General features: G+C 42.6%; 1 protein-coding gene across 4 annotated transcripts in view; it reads right to left on the bottom strand.

Moving 5' to 3' along the window:
* Positions 1-17,561, bottom strand: part of SCAI (suppressor of cancer cell invasion) — a 169,484-nt gene that overhangs the window by 111,807 nt on the left and 40,116 nt on the right. The window lies entirely within an intron of this gene.

The raw sequence follows: 17,561 nt of genomic DNA, 5'->3' as shown, positions 1-17,561 counted from the left end.
GGATCAATAGTGCTGGCCAACTTATTCTTTGGTTGTATTACAGATACGGGGGAGTGGCTACCTCCATGTTGCCTCCTGCACCCCACCCACCTCTATTAGGTGTATATATAAGGTGCCTTGGATGTTTCAAACCTTGCAATGCCTGTTGTACTGTTCACACAGAGGCATATACACAGTGTAGGGTCCGTCCCAGATTGAGGTCACCTTACCGTGGTGGGACGGTCCACGCTATTTGGCACCAAATTTGCAAGCCAAGTACCTCATAATTTCATAGTTTCATATCTTCATTTATTGCATTACAGCTGTATAGCTTTTCATGTTCTATCTATATACTCATGTTTCATCTATATCTTTGTGCTGGCAGTGTGCTACTGTATTCTTCTGTTGCTATATATATATATATATATATATATATATATATATATTATCTGCTGTACACTACAGAATCATAAGCTACATATATATGGGGAAAAAAAACTACTTTTAAAGCATTGCTGCACATAAAGTACCATCCATTTGGAATTATCTTTTTTTAAACAAATTGGCACAAAATTCTAATAAATAAAAAAAAAATAAACAACTTTCCAAAGGCATAGTAAAATTTAGTTAAAACTTAAATTAAATGGAACCAAAAATTTCTGGTGCTGCCGAAGAGAAGCCATTTTTTTCCCCGACATATGCATCTATTCATCAGTTTCTTAGAAATGTTATTTGCAGTTGTTCTCTCATTCCACATATAGCCAGCGGGTTGGATTTTAATAGGAAGGTTTTGGCGCGTGCAGTTTGAGGAGCTTTATGGGAACGGAAAGTGACTGCTCTAGCCTGGCTGCCCGGACACTGCAGATTTACTAAAAAGGTCAGATAATGGAAGCCTCGGGACACCCATCTGTTAGCTTGCCACTCTTTTTCACAATCAATAAAAAATGTGAGTAATCAAAAGTAGAAGAAAAATAATGTAAAACAAGCCGTGGGCGATAAGCGCAGTCCTACTGCCGGCATACAGCAATACATACTGCAAGAATTCTTACTCCTAGCAAATGCACTTTTAGGCCACACAGATCGACAGTGAAGTTGATTATAATGATTCTGAGACTCCGAGAGCTTCATTTATGAAAACTAAAGGCTGTAAAAAGGGCTTCCGAAAATGCATAAAATTGTATGCCAAAAATAAAAACAAAATAAAAAAATACTACAAAACCAGGCAGCATAATCACCTTGTACTGAAAAATTTGGTTGACTGACATATACCAGTCACATGTATGACAACTTGAATACTCTATGGGGAAATTTATCATTGAGTAAATTAAGTTATTTTTACCTGTTTGCCCGGGCGTACGTCATATGTACTTCCCCCACATTTATAAAAAATAAATAAAGGAGATGCATGGTTTTCATAAACAGCAAATAAGCTTAGATATAGACAAGTGTGGTCTGGGCTGCAGTAAGATTGCCCATTGTGCAAAAATATTTTAACACACGCACAAAAAAAAAAGGAGGGGGGGGGCAGTAAAACCAATAGTAAATCCCCTTACACCTCATCCAATGATCTTTTAAGGCTATGTTCGCACGACGGAATTTCCAAGCGGAATACAACAGAAAAACTGCGCTCAGAAATTCTGTTGCAGCAGAGTCCCATTCTTTTTATTTTTTAAACTGTAAATTTTTATTCAAGATTTTACATATATTAATACAAAAAAAATACGGCAATCAGATATCACAAAATGTCCCAAAGGACAATGAAGCCAAAGAGAGCACAAAAGCAATACAAATAGATCATAATCAAATCGGAACTAGGAAATGTTACTAAGCACAAGCCCCCAGCCTAAAAGGGGAAGGTCCAACCAACTTCACAAGATTTGGCTAAACAGGACCGTAAACACCCACAAACAAACACAAATAGACACACAACCAGACAAGAAGACACAAGGGGAAGGGAGGGGGGGAGTAAGAAAAGAAAATCGGGTCAGAGAAGAGAGACACTGAAGCAGAGAAAATCACAGGGGTTGGCGATCGGAAAAGCGATCCCACAGTTCCCATACAGAGATAAAAAAAAAAAAAAGGAACAGAGTTATTTAAAGAGGCCGTAAGTGATTTGCGAGAACAAAGTCCCATTCTATTTAATGGCATTCTCTTGCACTGTGCAATTTCCATTTTGGCGAAATCCGCTCAGAAATACATTGCCATCTATTGAAACAGCACAATTCCGAGTGGTCCTAGCATTAGCTTGTTTTGTTGGCATCTGTTGTCTGTCGAATGTCCGCCAGGAAACTTAAAGGGGTATTCCAGGCCAAAACTTTTTTATATATATCAACTGGCTCCGGAAAGTTAAACAGATTTGTAAATTAATTCTATTAAAAAAATCTTAATCCTTCCAATAGTTATTAGCTTCTGAAGTTGAGTTGTTGTTTTCTGTCTAACTGCTCTCTGATGACTCACATCCCGGGAGCTGTGCAGTTCCTATGGGGATATTCTCCCATCATGCACAGCTCCCGGGACGTGACATCATCATTGAGCAGTTAGACAGAAAACTTCAGAAGCTAAGAACTATTGGAAGGATTAAGATTTTTTAATAGAAGTAATTTACAAATCTGTTTAACTTTCCGGAGCCAGTGGATATATATAAAAAAAGGTTTTGCCTGGAATACCCCTTTAAGGCTGGAGACACACCTGTGTTTTCATCAAAAATACCAGAAAAATAGCGCAGCATGCTATGTTTTTTTTCCTGGTAAAATACACCATTATCGAAAACCTAACGGACCCTATTAAAGATAATTGCGTCTGTCAAGCGCAATTTGTGTCTGATAAGCAGAATAAATGGAACCTCTGACACAGGTGTGAAGACCTAATACGTATGTTTATTAGGTGCATTTTCTGTAAACATTTTAAAGCAGTATTCCAGTGAAAAATAAAAATATATCCACTATCCAAAAGATAGGGGATGTTTTAGATCGGGGAGGGTTGGGGGCCCCGGCAGTCTGCAGGAAGGCATGCCGATCCATGCAGGAAGCTGCGGCTAACACGCCCCCCTCCATGTATCCCATAGAGAAACACAGAGTGGACCTGTCGGCCGCAGCTTCCTGCGGGTTTTGGAATGCCTGACTGTCAAGGCCCTGTACAGGAGAATGCGGGGGTCTCAGCAGTTGGACCCCCGCGATCTATAACTTATCCCCTATGCTTTGGAGAGTGGATATGTTTTTTTTCACTGGAGTACTCCTTTAAAAGGGGTTATCCACCATAAGGTGATTTTAGTACGTACCTGCCAGACAGTAATGGACATGCTTGGGAAGGATCTGCGCTTGTCTTGGGGCTAAATGGCTATGTTGTGAGATTGCCATAACACTGTGGCTAGCTTTTTGTGAACTCTTATTTTCTGTTTGATTTTTCTTTTTTTGATTACAAATCCCATAATTCCATTTTCCTCCCTCCCACACATCAGCCACCCCACCCACTGAAACATAAATGAGCCGCATCCATTCAAAAGACCTGTGATTTTCAATCAGGGTGCCTACAGCTGTTGCATTAGTTGCAGATTGATCTCTCTCCCACCAAGCGATCGCTCCACCCATTGAAGCAGACAGGCTCCCTGTCATCAGCTGACTAGTGAGTCAGGTCTCGGCCACATTGCAACCTGGGAAAAATCTGAGACAACAATCATTTTGTATGCTGTTAAAAATAAATATTGGAGTGAAAATCACAGAAGAATTGTGAGAAAATCATCACACACAGGTACAGACACTATATTATGAACTTCACCAACTTTACAGCCCCTGTAGCATAGTCACATAACATTTTTTTTTATTTTTTTTTTTATTGTAAACAGGCACTGATGTCACGGCACCACTTATACCCGGACGATGTGCTAGATGCACCATGTCATGACCTATGACTAGATACTACTTCATGGCGTTTCCCATGTGAAGAACGAGATTTGAGGATAGAGGCACTACTGTCAATAATAAACATCTTTCCTCAGAACTATTTCTGGAAATGTATAAATTAACTTGAAAACTGCCCACCCAAATCAGAGCCGACAGGGCCAGACGGGGTATGGCAGAGTTTTCCAACAAGTGTGCCTACAGCTGTTGCAAAACTACAACTCCCACTGGCTGGCAATTATAGTTTTGCAACAGCTGGAGGCACACTGGTTGAAAATCACCAGTGTAGGGAAACACCCAAGAGGAATGGTAGTGCCCACCAGTCAGTTTTTTTCATAAATTTCCAAGAGGAGTTAAGAGGAGTAACATAACCCTAGTTTACTGATCAAGAGGAAGGCAAAGAAAAAAATAAATAAATAACTTTACGGGGCTTATGGCAACTGCCCCATAAAAGGGGAAGAATGGCTTCCCCTACTCTAAAAAAAATGGCACAATTAACACCAGGATCAGGATGCAAACCTGGGAGCGATAAGTGCAAAACTGTTTCGAAGAGGCATTGTGATACCCGGAACGAGAGCCACAAGAGGTTTGTTTGGAATGAATAAGGAAATGATTGTAGGATCTCAGAATGAATCTGTAATCAAGAAAATCAGCGGGAGAGCTAAACCGATGTTCACTGACGTTCTACAGACCCTAAGGATCGCTGTAGAAACCCGCCGTGAGCTTTTTGTGAAGGCTGCTGGTTGAAGAGTCTGTATGACAGGAAGAGGGAGGCATAACACACGAAACCAGGGCAAAGGTCCTAGGGTGCAAGAAATTATCAGCGGACGGGGTCTAGTGAGGCAGTAAACAGCTATTGTACACGTAGCATAGAATCCTGAAAAACATAATTTACGTAATCTGAGATCTGATTTTCGTGGGCTGCATTCTATTGCTGGATTGCCTCATTGTAGTCAGAGTAGGTTTTGCTCTTTGGCTTTGCATACGTCACCTAACCTGAAATTGTAGTATGTTATATTGATATTTAAGGTGGGGGGGGGGGGGGGAAAGCTCTGGCAGCTCCTGTTCATCTCCATCCAGTCCCCTGATCTCTCTTTCATGCTTCCGAGACGAGCACTCGGAACAGGACCTACATGCTCATCCAATCACTGCGTGAGACGGGACACCGGTGCGGCCAGTGATTGGCTGAGCAGGAAGGTCCTGTTCAAAAAGGGCTCATTTTGGAAGCAGGAAAAAGAGAAGACTGGAGCTAAATAGGAGTTGTAGGAGTGGGACTAGCCAAGGAATATCACTTTAAAGTGGACCTGGGTGTAGGGCTAGTCATCTGGATTTCAAGCACTTTTTATTTTTTTATTTTTTTTAATCTCTCTCTCTATAGTCCTTTTAAATGCGGCAGGATAATGCAAGCAGGTTAAGGGCGCTTATAAAAGAGGACATGGACTGGACTTATCTGGGCTCTTACTGTGTTTGTCAACACCCCCTGGGCACTTGAGCCTAATTTGCATAACAACAAAAAGGCTTTTAATTCTCCAATGAAGAAGACCATGAAGGTAGAAAAGGTATGCCTGGAATCCTGAAGGAATCACTGACGGGAACCCGTTTTCCTGCTGACAGGTCCGATTTAATACAGTGAAATCTCCCTGTTCAATATTTTTCAATTCAGACCCACATTACAGGCAGCACTATCCTGCAGTTTACATAGTGATTCTAGGGGGAAATACAGTCAGATACCCACCACATGCTACAACATAACAATAAAGCAGTATGCATACCATCAGTGAAATGTATTGAGGCCATATGTGGAAACTGTGGCCTAAGGGTGTAAGTACACACCGGATTTTTACTTTATTTATGACGTTTTAAATTATAGCAACAGCCGGAAGTTTCTGATCCAGTTGAGATTCCCATGACACGTTTCGGGCTTTAAAACCACAGTCTGTTTTTGGGAATTTCTTCATTTTCATTACTTGCTAAATTGTAACCTAAAGCCGTTTCCATACTGACAGTTCTAAAAAAAATACTCTACTAAAAAAGTTCCATTACAAATCCACAACTGCACTAAAACTCCTGTGTTCAACCAAAGACCATAATAAAGTATTACAAAAGGGACAGATGTTAAGGCTAGTAAAAAGTCTACTACTGTGAACCCCTCACACACCAATGTATTGTGACTCTCGTAAGTTGTAATCCTCCTTCACAGCACAACTAATAAAGTTGTGTGATGACCAGCTGAGAGAGTCTGGTTTCTAAAGCTGCCGGCAAACAGCCAATAAAAGATTAAACCAGAAATGACCTGTAGGCCAAGTTTCTACTTGTTTTTTTGTCCTGCGTTTATTGTGGTTTGAAAAAAAACGCAAGAAAAAACGCCTGAAAAAAAAACCACCAGTGCAATTTCCTGCGTCTGACGCTTTTTCTGGCATTTTCTCATTTGTGTGGAAATTGCATTTTTTTGTCACCTTGGCAGCTTTTCCAGCCTTTCCAAGTTGGGTTTTTTGAACTTTTTGGCTGACTTGGCTGCTATTCCTGAAAATGGCTGCTATTCCTCTTCCTGGGAACAGACCCTTTTTTACCCACAGGTGAAAAAACAAAAAAGAAAAACACCAAATGCAAAACATACATGGTGTTTTTTCACTCCCATAGACTTCTATAAGAGAAAAACGCTACGATTTGACAAAAAAAAAAAAAAAAAAAAAAACGCCAGTGGCTCAACATGCTGCGACTTTGGAAAACCGCCAAGGAGGTCAAAGACGCCAAAAAAAAGCGAGAAAAAACGGCAAAAGGATTAAAAAAAAAAAAAACACCAAGTGGAAAAAGAATTTTGCAATTTCTCATTCATTTACAGCTAACATCTGACCACAGCGTTTTTTTTGGCCGAAAAAAAAAACCCATGCGGCAGATTTGGTGTTTCTCTCAGTGTCCCCACTTAAAAAAAAATATATATATATATAAAACATTAGAAACTTAGCCTTAGGGTCTATTCACACGGCGGAATTTCCACCTCAAATGAAAGCCCAATACACTTCTATGGGATTCCGCACTCCCGTTGCTCCTGCTGCTCATGTGTTGTAGATATTCTTGAGTCACGATACAGTATTCTCTAAAGCTGTGGCGTTCCGGAGCAAGACTAAACCTAAAAACAATGGAGAACCAAATTTCTCCTACATCACAATATACAATGAACGCAAACTAAATGCAGCGTTTCCCAAAAAGTGTGCCTCCAGCTGTTCCAGGCATTCTGGGAGTTATAGTTTTGCAGTTTGTAGAAGCTGAAGAATTGTTGCAACAGTTTTGTCAGAGCATGATAGGAGTTGTAGTTTTCCACCAAGAAGTGTCGCGTGCACCGAGCCTGAATGCTGCGGTGTTTTATATTTTACAACATTTATATACCAGAACTGATTTTGGAGTAATGTTTATTTTCTCGATATTTTCCATAGCTCAATGAACTGTGTGTTTCCCAACCAGTGTGCCTCCAGCTGTTGCAAAACCACAACTTCCAGCATGCCCGGACAGCCTTCGGCTGTCCGGGCATGCTGGGAGTTGTGGTTTTGCAACAACTGGAGGCACACTGGTTGGGAAACAGTGTTCTAAGGGGAAAAAATAAAGATCTGGAGGTCATATACCATAATATAATAGCTCTAATATACCAGCACCCATGTGTCAATATCAAATAACGCCATAGCATGCGCTATCCCCAGTGCTACCAATGACCTTCACAGTAGAGTAAGCCCCAGATGGGTCATCTATATTATATATATATATATATATATATATATATATATATATATATATATATATATATAAAAGGCTTATGAGCTACGATCACAAGGGCAATTAATGTATTTATATCTCATGTCTGAAGGCGAGATCAATACATACCGCGATTTTAATACATGTGCATGTCACCCGGCATGAAATGATTTAACCTCCTCACTGCCGCCCAGGGCTGGCCCGATCCGGAACATTGAGCTTTTCACGTAGCAGAACGAATACCAACCATCATGCATCTGTAGGGCTGATCATGGAGAATGTGCACTGCAGAAACCTATAATAAGAGCAATTCTCTCTGCCGGCTATTAGCATCTCCACAATGCAATTAATTTACATTAACGCTGTGTAAAGTTCTAATTAAGAAAATGTTCGCTCAGAATGCCGGCGCGCACACAATAACAAGTGTTCTGGCCGCTCGCTGATGCCTGCAAGGAAGACTTAATGGTTAAAAAGAAATAAAAAATAAAAAAAGAACCCAATAAAAAGCATCAAGGCTGTCACGCCGACGAGTGATGTGATCATCCTACACCCAGGCATCAACATGTAACTTATTGTATTGTTCACACTGATGACGCACATGTCATGTCTACACATCACACACAAATGATAGATCTATAGGCAGTGAAACAATTCAAGGATTGGACCACCGCTGTCAACCTTTAGGCCATCTTACCGGAGCAATGCAGCATTAAATCTTACATAGACACACGTCTCATGTAATCTATGGGTCCTAGATCAGAAAATAGGAATACTTGAATGGGTAATCCACATCTAGACATCTTATCCCCCATTCCAAAGGAGATATAGTAGATAAGACGTCCGGCCGATGGGACCCCCTGCAATCTCTGGCCTGGTACCCCACAAATCTGCATGCACGGAGTGAACTCCACTCTGAAGGATTAAGGGTGACCACAGCCCCCTCACAAAGTGCATGTACAGAATGGGAAAGACTACTTCCCCGTGCTTGGTGATCTATCAGATGGAACAAGCTTCGGGCACCAATAATGTTCTAAAACAGTTTGTATCACAGTACAGTGGTCCCTCAAGTTACAATAGTAATCGGTTCCGGGACGACCATTGTATGTTGAGACCAGAACTCTATGGAAACCTGGTAATTGGTTCTAAAGGCACCAAAATGTCATCCAAAAAATAGGAAAAAGTGAGGATTAAAGAAAAATAAGTAGATAACTAATACAGATAAAGCAAATCCTTATATATAAAAGTAAGAAAGATCTGCTGTCTATGTCAGTGTTTCCAAAGCAGGGTGCCCCCAGCTGTTGCAAAACTACAACTCCCAGCATGCCCGGACAGCCTTTGGCTGTCCGGGCATGCTGGGAATTGTAGTTTTGCAACAGCTGGGGGCACCCTGCTTGGGAAACACTGGTCTGTGTAGAGGACAGGAGATTCTTCGGGGTCCTGTAGAGTACCCGCAGTGTCCTAAAAAAGTAACATGGAGCCGCCCTCACCTGGTGTCCAAAGGAGCAAGTAACCCTGGTAAAGGTAAAGTGTACAGTAGGGATCAACAGATATCGTTTTTTTAGGGCCGATACCGATAATCGGTGGAGGTTAGGGCCGATAGCCGATAACTTATACCGATATTCCGGTATAAGTTATCGGCTATTTATCCCCCCGCGACACCGCTGCAGATCATTGATTTAAAGCGAGCGCTTTAAATCAATGCACTGCAGTGGCTTTTGCGGTGCCATAGACCGCCGCCACCACCCGCTTCTCTCCCCTACCTGTCAGGGTGGTCCGGGCCATCCATCCTTCCTGTAGTGTCCGGGGGCGTTCCGGGTGAACCGGTCCGGGCTGTCCTTCTCCGGTGGTCATCTTCTCCACTCCGGGCAGGCTCCGGCCTAGTACGCTGCATAGACGCCGCTGTGCAGTGACGCCCGTGCGACGCACCCGACGTCATGGCGTAGCGGCGTCTATGCAGCTACTAGGCCGGAGTGGAGAAGATGACCGTCTGAGAAGAAGGACAGCCCGGACCGGTTCACCCTCCACCCGGAATGCCCCCGGACACTACAGGAACGATGGATGGCCCGGACCACCCCCATTACGGGTAAGTTTAATTTTTTTTATTGACTCTGAGGGTGGGGGAGGGGCCCGACCGGTATAGCGGTATGGGCAAAAATCCATACCGGTATACCGCCCAGCACTACGGTGGGGGGTGCGACGCGGTGGATCGGTGGGGCGGTCGCGGTGCGGCGGGTTGGGGGGGGGTAGCGGTCGCGGTTGGGGCGGTGCAGGGTGCGGGGCATTATCGGCTTATCGGCAAAGTAATTGCCGATACCGATAATGCCCAAAATCGTGATTATCGGCCGAACCGATAATCGGTCGATCCCTATTGTACTGAACACATAATACCTTCCTGTACTGTAGGGGGCGCTACCAGACATCAGTCAGTGCATGCACTTCAGTAATACAGGGGTTTTACCAGTGACTGCCCATTCTGATTGGTCGGTTCTGCCGGCCATTGACACGTTTCACAGATCTGGACTGTCTGTAGCATTGTATGTTGAGTCTGGTTTCAACTTACAATGGTCCAGAAAAGACCATTGTATGTTGAAACTATTGTATGTTGAGGCCATTGTAAGTTGAGGGATCACTGTAAATATAGCTGCACATAAAAAATTTAAAAAAATTAAATATTCAAAGACTACTGTTACTTGAATCAGTTCAGTGGCTGTGATCGCAGGACTATGGGGGAGATCATTGAGTTTACCCTTTTTTCTTGTGTATTTTTTTGCGCAAAAATCTGCGCAGTGACTTTCATTGAGTCTTTTTTGTGCGTCTTTTTGATAGAGCGTCTTTTTTTTGTGCGTCTTTTTTTTGTGTGTGTATTGTGGAATGCATTCCTCAGTGGATACCAATTTATCATGTGCATTTTTTTTGTTTAGATGCATTTTTTTGCGCAAATACATGTTTTTTTTTTTTTTTTTTTTAAGCAAAAATACACCAAAAAGGACACATAGGAAAGTGTTCTAGCAAGACGGCCGGGGGATGCAAGAGCCGTCCCTCAACACTGCTAAACTACAACTACTCCCATGATGGGAGTAGTTGTAGTACCGCAGCGCTGAGGAACGGCACTTGCACATCCTCCCCGGCTGCGGGACTGTTTTGGGACAGTTAGGACTACTACTCCCATCATGGACAGACTGTCCATTATGAGAGTTCTAGTCCAGGGGCTGAGGGGCAGATCGCACGGGGTCATTCTCCAGAGACCCGCTGCAGTCCGGATTTATTAACTGTGAAAGCTGGCGGCACAGCGGCTACGCTGCGCTTCCCACCGACTCCTGTATACACTGTTATAATTCATAATACCCGCCCGGGAGACGGGAGCTCTGATTGGTAAATAGCTATTCACCAATCAGAGCTCCCGTCTCCCGAGTGGGGATTATGAATTATGGGCGGTTTATACAGGAGCCGGCGGGGAGCGCAGTTTAGCCAAAGGTGCTGCCGGCTTTTGCAGTTAATAAATGCGGATCACAGCGGGTCTCTGGAAGAATGACCCGATTCGATCTGCCCCTCAGCCCCTGTATTAACTCCCATCATGGATGGAGTCTGTCCATGATGGGAGTAGTAGTCCTAAAAATCCCGCAGCCGGGGAAAGTGCGATCCCCTAGTGCTGCAGTACTACAACTACTCCGATCATGGGACAGACTCTGCCCATGATGGTAGTTCTAGTACAGGGGCTGAAGGGCAGATCGTACCATGTTATTCTCCAGAGACCCGCTGCAATCTGCATTTATTAACTGTAAAAGCCGGCAGCACATGTGGCTACACTGCGCTCCCTGCCTGCTCCTGTATACAGCTGTCCAATTTCATAATCCCCGCCTGGGAGACGGGAGCTCTGATTTGTGAATAGCTATTCACCAATCAGAGCTCCTGTCTCCTGATGGCGGCGATTATGAATTATGAGCGGTGTATACAGAAGCCGGCGGGCAGTGCAGTGTAGCCGCATGTGCTGCCGGCTTTTACAGTTAATAAATGCGGATCGCAGCGGGTCTCTGGAGAATGACCCGGTGCGATCTGCCCCTCAAGTTAACAAGCCAGTGGCACATGCGGCTACACTGCGCTCCCTCCGGCTCCAGGTGGAGAATACTGTATACACTGTCAATTTCATAATCGCCACCAGTGAGAGGCGGGAGCTCTGATTGGTGAATAGCTATTCACCAGAGCTCCAGGGATTATAAATTGAGAGAGATGTATAAAGGAGCCTGGAGCCGGCGGGTAGCGCAGTGTAGCCGCATGTGCCGCTGGCTTGTTAAGTTAATAAATGGGAATCGCAGCAGATCTCAGCAAAATGACCTTTGCACCTCAGCCCCTGGAGTATAAGACCCATCATGGACAGTATGTCCATGATGGGAGTAGTAGTCCTAAAAGTCCTGCAGTAGGCTTAGTAGAAGAAGCAGTCTTATAGACAGAATCCATCACTATGCAAGGCTTAGGGTTAGCCCCAAAATCAGCTAACGCTTACCTCTAATTATTACCCCGGTACCCACCGCCACAGGGGTGCCAGGAAGAGCCGGAAGACATAACGAGGAGTTAGTGCGGGAAAAGAGGTGGAGGATTTTAAAAGATGAGAAGACACTTATGATTGTGACACACAGGCGGGAAGTGAGGGGACATTAATAATTGGCATACAGGGCAGAGTTGAAGGGACACTAATGACTGATCATATGACCTCAAATAACGTCCTGTTGCGTGGTGATGTTTTGTGAAATGCGGCATTCTCGCTCCTAACTTTTTTTTTTGCTGGCACTTAAATTCCTAAATTTGTCAAGCCCTGTTTTAATAGGACATGTAAGGGTACTATGAGATGGCATGACCCCGCTGGAAACAGTATTGCTCTCATAAATTGGCGCTAGTTTGCAAAGCCTTTACATGGCTTCAGCATCAGACAGGGAGGCTGGAGGGTTCATGTGGCACTTTGCAGCCACCAGTTGTGCTACCAACAGCTGATGAATTTTGGATGGGTTAAAGTAGCCTGAACAGCCAACGAACAACCCAAACTGAACCGGCTGATATTGCCCCATGTAATAGGGTCAATAAACAAAAAGAATCATGCAGCCAACAGGTGATTCATAAAATGGCCACAAAAATGATCTAGCGATTATTCGAGCTACCCTACCCAGCCCACGCCTAAGCCACGTAAAGGTTCTGTAAACAAGTGCCATGAGCTGTATTCATACATTTCTAGAAGGAATAAAAGAGCAACAGGAAAACATAGATGCCTAGATTTACCAAAATCAACTCATTCTAAAACAGCCCCAAACTGCATCAGAATTAGTGGCTACAAAGGTCAATTATAAAATCAGGTGCATTTTAAGAAGGCCTAGTCTAAGGGCATGTTCAGATGGATAAAAAACACACATATAAAGTCTACCACAAACTGTTCCAAGAACAGCTTTTGTGTTGAGTCTTTTAGGCTTTTTTTTATCTTGGCGAATTTTTGGGGGCAAGTTTTTACTGCACAGAGTGGGATACCATAGGCAAAAAAGAACGTATTTGTTGTGGTTGTGGTTGTGGTTTTAACCCCTTAATGACAAAGGATGTAAGTGTACGTCCTGCTGACATGGTACTTAATGCACCAGGACGTACATTTACGTCCTAAGCATAACCGCGGGCATCGGAGCGATGCCCGGATCATGCACGGCAGGTCCCGGCTGTTGATCGCAGCCAGGGACCCGCCGGTAATGGCGGATGTCCGCCATTAACCCCTCAGATGCCGTGATCAATACAGAGCACGGCATCTGCAGCATTGCGGACACTAAAATGGATGATCGGATCGCCCACAGCACTGCCGCGGCGATCCGATCATCCTGCGCGGCAGACGGAGGTCCCCTCACCTGCCTCCGCTGCCTTCCGGGAGTCTTCTGCTCTGATCTGCCTTCCCGCAGATTAGAGCAGAAGATGATCGATAATACTGATCAGTGCTGTGTCCTATACATAGCACTGAACAGGATTAGCAATTGAATGATTGCTATAAATAGTCCCCTATGGGGACTATTAAAGTGTAAAAATAAAAGTAAAAAAAATTTGAAAAACCCCCTCCCCCAATAAAAACGTAAATTGTCCCATTTTCCCTATTTCACCCCCAAAAAATATTTTATATACATATTTGGCATCGCCACGTGCGTAAATATCTGAACTATTAAAATAAAATGTTAATGATACCGTACGGTGAACGGCGTGAACGTAAAAAAAAAAAAAAGTCCAAAAAAGTCCAAAATAGCTGCTTTTTTTTTTATAACATTTTATTCCCAAATAAATTAATAAAAAATTTAAAGATTTAAATAAGCAAATATGGTATCAATAAAAAGTACAGATCACTGCGCAAAAAATTAGCCCTCATACCGCTGCTTATACGGAAAAATTTAAAAGTTATAGGTCTTCAAAATAGGGGGATTTTAAACGCACTGATTTGGTTAAAAAGTTTGTGATTTTTTTTTTTTTAAGCGCAACAGTAATAGAAACGTATATTATCATGGGTATCATTTAATCGTATTGACCCAAAGAATAAAGAACACCCAAAGAATGTCATTTTTACTGTAAATGGTACGGCGTGAAAAAGAAACCTTCAAAATTATGGTTTTCTTTTTAATTTCCCCACACAAATAGTATTTTTTTTGTTGCGCCATACACTTTATGGTAAAGTGAGTGATGTCATTACAAAGGACAAGGACAATTGTCTGCGGGGTTAAAGAGGATTCACTATCTAGTCACAGCCTTAATGAAAAAATGACTGGATCATGTGTATCCCACCACAGGGTCAACCATTAATCATTAGGACAGGGGTCCCAAGTCCCCCTTTGAGTCAAGTGGTGGTCGAACGTGTGTGCTAGAGCTCCATTCACTTAGGGGACAGCTAACCTCTGTTCTTGTGATCAGCAGGGGGTTCCCAATGATCAGACCATCACCAAATCAGACCATCACCCAATGCTTTGTATAGGAGCAAGCTTTAAAGGGGTACTCCGCCCCTAGACATCACGCCCCCTCCCAAAGACATGACGTCACAACCAAGCCTCCGTTTTCAGAAAAGCACGGTGCCGGGCCCCCCGTGATCAGACCAGATAAGAGGTCTAGGTGTGGAGTACCACTTAAATCTTAATCTTACTTTGTTGTAGCCCAATGTGAATTTTTGAGCCTCTGCTGAAGTTTTGTCACAACTGCAGAATGTGTGACCTGGGACCGCGCCTTCCATACGCTATTAATTCTAAAGATACTTCGAAATAAGCTTTTTGAACATTATTTTTATGTAGCTCTTTTCAGAAAGAACTAAATCGGCTACTTAGAGAGTTTTCTCTAGAATAAAGCTAGCCTTCCCCTGGACAGAAGGAATAAATAATTCATGAAATGGCCCGATGATCAGTACAGCCGGATGATTTATTAATATGTATCAGTGTAAACGGCTCCGTCCTTATTTCTCATCTGCCAACGCAATGTCAGAGAACCAAATAATTGTAGCCGAGCTGAACACACAGCATGTAACAATAACCTCTTAAACAAAAGCTAAAATGCTAGTTATACCCATAGTTAAGCCAAGTGTTCCACTAGAAATTTATTCTATAACGTACGGAAAGTAGATGGGACACTTTCTGTTGGAGGAAAGTCTGTCTTGGCCTAAAATACCCAGTCATGTTCCAAGGCATTTAAAGGAATCAAGTACTGTATTGATTTGCAGGGATGCTTCCTCCAATAGTTGATATCAAAGGCCAAGGTCTTTTCCTTCTGGAGGAGAACTAATTTACATATTTTCTTCTCCCAGAAGAGCATTGTATGGCCTATAAGATCACACACCATCTGAGGTTCTCCTCAAGGAGGAACATTACACTTCAGCTGTCCTCACAGTAGAAATAGTTTATTTGTAAACAAAAAAACCTAAAGAAACCACAATATTACATTTAAAAAAAAAAAGGAAAATGTCAGTCCTTAAGGGTAAAGTGTAAGGGAATTAGAAAGGTAACTCAAAATAGAGGCATAACCTTAATAGAGGAATAATGTCTAATTGTCGTTCTGATAAGGAATAGAGGATATATAATGAATGTATGTAACTAATGGCAAAATGAGAAGTGGAAGCAAAACAGATAGTTTTATTTAAAAATAAAAACTATTTTATGGATAAACAGAAAGTCAATCTTTCATCCACTAAACTTCTCTATTTTTATATCAGTTATCTTCCACTTTTTTATTCTACTCTTATTTTGCTTATTAGTTACATATTTTCATTATATATCCTCTATTCCTTATCAGAACTACAATTAGACATTATTCCTCTATTAAGGTTATACCTCTACTTTGAGTTACTTTTTAAATAGCTTACACTATTTTTTTTTCCATTTGTATGTTATAAAAGGCTTTGGTGGCTATAGCCTCAGTTGTTAGTTTGTTTGCGACCTACAAGCTTTTTTTTTTTCCTCCTTTTTGACATGTAAAATGTCCTATAGAAGAAAGGAAATGATCCCACCTGGGCTAATTCTCTACAGAAATATACAGGTATTTTAGGAGGAAATCCCCAGGACTTTCGTTTATGGCAGCATTAATGGGCCACGGCACTCTAGCACCCTCCACGGGGAACACAGATGCAGGCACATTCAGTGGAATGGGACTGAACTGCAATACCAGGCACAGCCACACTTATTTTTATGGAGCTATGCCTGCGCTAAGGGACCTTTACTAATCTGCAGGGGTCCGGTAGGACAGTCCTTTATCAAGCAAGCTTTGTAGTCTAAGGCAATGTTCCCATGTCAGAATTTCTGTGCCAGATTCCGCATTAGAATTCTGCACTAGGATACCACTGCAGCAGAGTCCCGTTGAATTCAATCAGGTTCTGCTGTTTTGCGCACACGAATTTCCGTGCCAGATGTTTCCAGCATGGAAGTTACATTTTCCGTGTCCGCACAAAGAATAAATACATACTACGTGACTGTGCATTCCTATGCGGTCCCAGTGTCGGCATATTATGCCGGCGCCCCGCCATTTGCGGAGCGTTCGCACGGAGATTCTCTGTGCTGATATTCCGTAGTGTGAACACAGCCTTAGACTTTCCAATAAAAGCTGAAGTCAGATGGAAAAGACAAGTGCTTCAAGATTTCATCAATCTACCCTAATGTTGGAAATAATGCACCGTTATTATTATGACTTGTCAGGTTTCCATTTCCATACTGAAGCTTAACGTACAATAAATCCTTAAGTCCCTGGTGTGCGAGCATCTGTAAGAGATGGAGATCCTCAGCCCACTGGAAGAATACTACTCTTTAGGAACCCGATAGCTTCCCGCTAAGAGGATTTCAAGCTCTCTCAATTATTCACAATTCCGAAGTAATGCTAATGCAGTGGTTATGGAGAGGGTGTATCTGTCTGTCAGGAAGGCTTACAGGAGTACAGTTACAGTATTATGTACAGTCATGATGTCCACAGAGTACATCGAGATGTGATCAACTACTATGGAGTATATACTGGTATAATATGGACATATATACTACCATCTGTTCTCTGGCCGTATGTCTGCAGGCGTGTGTAGAAACAGTCATGCACAGATGTGCGATATATCCATGGGGACAGTTATACGTAACCCTGCCATATAGATGACACAGCATCTTCCCATCAGCCCACTCCTGCGGTATAAACAGTACTAGTTTAGTAATGACTATTGAAAATACAGATTGTGAATACAGCAGTCGTGTCCTGGTCAAGGACTGGCTCAGTGGGCAGGTCCTGCTCAGAGATCCCGTATTGGAAGCAAGTAGAAGACAGGAGTCCTGGAAGCAGGGCTGTGGAGTCGGACGAAATTTGGGGTACCTGGAGTCGGCAAAAAATGCACCGACTTCTACTAAATTTGGATTGGAATTTTAAAAAAAAATCAAGTTTAAATGTTCCAATTCACAAAAAGTTATAATTAATGACTTCTCTACT

The sequence above is a fragment of the Hyla sarda genome, chromosome 9 (assembly GCF_029499605.1).
Source record: "Hyla sarda isolate aHylSar1 chromosome 9, aHylSar1.hap1, whole genome shotgun sequence".
NCBI classification, from domain to species: Eukaryota; Metazoa; Chordata; class Amphibia; order Anura; family Hylidae; genus Hyla; species Hyla sarda.
Note: the sequence above shows the minus strand (reverse complement) of the source record. Positions and strands in the feature narration are given on the sequence as shown.